General features: G+C 45.6%; 2 non-coding genes across 2 annotated transcripts in view; both read left to right on the forward strand.

Moving 5' to 3' along the window:
- The first annotated feature begins 134 nt into the window (after positions 1–134).
- Positions 135–253, forward strand: LOC135332559 (5S ribosomal RNA). The gene has a single exon (XR_010393408.1). It is a non-coding gene; the product is annotated as a 5S ribosomal RNA (ribosomal RNA).
- A 2,215-nt stretch (positions 254–2,468) lies between these two features.
- The window catches only part of LOC135332642 (small subunit ribosomal RNA), a 1,812-nt gene continuing 1,780 nt past the window's right edge, over positions 2,469–2,500 (forward strand). Inside the window, exon 1 of the ribosomal RNA XR_010393490.1 lies at positions 2,469–2,500. This exon is cut by the window's right edge and continues 1,780 nt beyond it. This is a non-coding gene — a ribosomal RNA (small subunit ribosomal RNA).

Below are 2,500 nucleotides of genomic sequence, written 5' to 3' on the forward strand. Positions count from 1 at the left end.
CACTCCACTCCACTCCACTCCACTCCACTCCACTCACTCACTCCCTCCCGGCCCACTCCCTCCACAGCAATTAAATTAAGTCGAGTATATTTCTGAACTTCACACATAAGTACATGAGATATGCATTGACTTGTGTCTACGACCATACCACGTTGAAAACACCGGTTCTCGTCTGATCACCGAAGTTAAGCAACGTAGGGCCTGCCCAGTACTTGGATGGGTGACCGCCTGGGAACAGCAGGTGTTGTAGGCTTCTGCATTCTTATTTTTGTTTGTTTTCAGAATATTTCACAACGAGCAGTTAAGGCCCAAAAATATGAAAACTGCAGCCTTAAATCCTCGTTGATCATTACCAAACCGCAAAGACGAAACTTTCTTTTTGTGATAGCAACAGTTTTACAATTGATCCCTGCCTTTGTCATTATAGTCATGGCACTGCAAGCAACTGAAGTATGTGATGATGGCTACTTGCAAACAGTAATTGTATAATTACGCACGTATAATTATAACTATCCTAATTATAGTGAGTGACACAGGAAAAATATCAAAATTTCTTATACTTTACAAATACAAAATTTCCTGTAGACTTATGAATGTTACACAAGTCCTGAACTACTTCAGGAATAGTAAAGGAAACTATACAGGAAACGTTGCACTATCCTTTGTAAGTAGGTTGCAGGACACTTGCAGGACACCTCAGGAAATGTGCAGATTTTATGGGCTGCAATGTAGCAGCACTGTAGCAGGAAATTTAAATATTTTCCCTGAGTGAGTGAGTGAGTGAGTGAGTGAGTGAGTGAGTGAGTGAGTGAGTGAGTGAGTGAGTGAGTGAGTGAGTGAGTGAGTGAGTGAGTTATATATACCTTCATTGAGCCATGCTTCATTTGATCATAACAATATCAAGCTTATCTTCAAGTAGTATTGTATTGTACGTTGCTAACAATACGCAAATAATGTACAGTAAATTCAAGTGGGAATAAAAGTAGTGGGTAAAAAGTTGTAATGTTCATGGAGTGTAAAGTCAACGAGCACTTAAGGCCCTATTATTTCTATTTTCCAGCCTAAAGTCCTCGTGGTGGAAAAAATTAATGTTAGTGTAATGAAGTCCTTGCCTAGTTACAAAGCGGCCCCTTACAAAGCGCCTAGTTACAAAGTAGCTTCAATGGGTAGTTATAATTAGAAGCTGCAGCTGGTAGTTAAAGCAGCAATTGTTGTGTAGCTTGTGAAGCTATGTTGTAGCTGGCTGACTGGCCGGCCCACCAACCTACCTACCTACCTACCTACCTACCTACCTACCTACCTACCTACCTACCTACCGACCGACCGACCGACCGACCGACCGACCGACCGACCGACCGACCGACCGACCGACCGACCGACCGACTGACTGATGAATAGTAAGAGGTGGGTGGCTGGCTGGCTGGCTGGCTGGCTGGCTGCTGGCGAATAGATGTTGTGCTGCAATATAGTGAGTGAGTGAGTGAGTGAGTGTACTATATATAATACTATACAGAATCTTTGCAACAAGACAGTAAAAGCATAGAGCATTACCCTTCCTTATATGGAATTTGAGTACACACACTGTGGTCTGTTTTACTACTTAAATGTATGAGCACATCCCATATATAATAAGGAACCACAGTGCTCAACACACTTGTTTCTATTTGTGTTGCAAAGATTGTGCAATCTCCAGTATTGTATTGTAACTGTATGTTAGCCATGTATAACTTGAACTGTATGTTTAGCGGAATGGAAGGGTGCAGACGGGGAACAGTGCAGATGGGAACATTGCAGAGGGGATTTGCGCGCCGGAAAATTGGAGCAATTACCATACAAGTGCAGACGAATGAAGGAATGAACGCGCGTAGCGCGAAAATTTGAGCAATATATCGCAAGCAATTACCATACAAGTGCAGACGAATTGAACAATGTGACCACGTGGGCTAGATAAGCAACCAAACAAGAGTGTCGTACAAATGAGCGTGTTGATAGGTCGTGAAGTGGGGTGTTGTGGCAAAAAAAGTCACGCTTAATTACATACGAGACGAGTTCCAGCGTTGCTCCTAGTGACGGGTGCTGTGTAGGGTGACTGCAGCGGTTCATCCGTGTGTCCGCATCGTTGTAGACTGCCTGTGTCGGCGGGCGTCTGACCTGCTGGTGACTGGTCATCAGTGGGCTGGCTCCCTCCGGTCGAGTGCAGTTAGGTTTGCATCATTTCACGAATCACGAGTGCATTCGTACGGTCTCGCTGCCGGTCGATCCCCGTGATTGACTGTATCTGCAGGCAACGAGTGGGCCTCAGCTGCCCTCTCCTGCCTTCAGTTGGTGAGTCTGTGGCCGAGGATTTGCAAAATTGTTGAACCCTCTGCGGTCCGCGTGGCCGCACTGGTGTGATGCGTTGGCCGGCCCTCTGAACGAGGACGGTCGAGTGACACAGTGCGTCTCGCACGCTCTGGCGTCCCGATAGTTACCTGGTTGATCCTGCCAGTAGTCATATGCT

This window comes from Halichondria panicea, chromosome 2, assembly GCF_963675165.1.
Source record: "Halichondria panicea chromosome 2, odHalPani1.1, whole genome shotgun sequence".
NCBI lineage: Eukaryota > Metazoa > Porifera > Demospongiae > Suberitida > Halichondriidae > Halichondria > Halichondria panicea.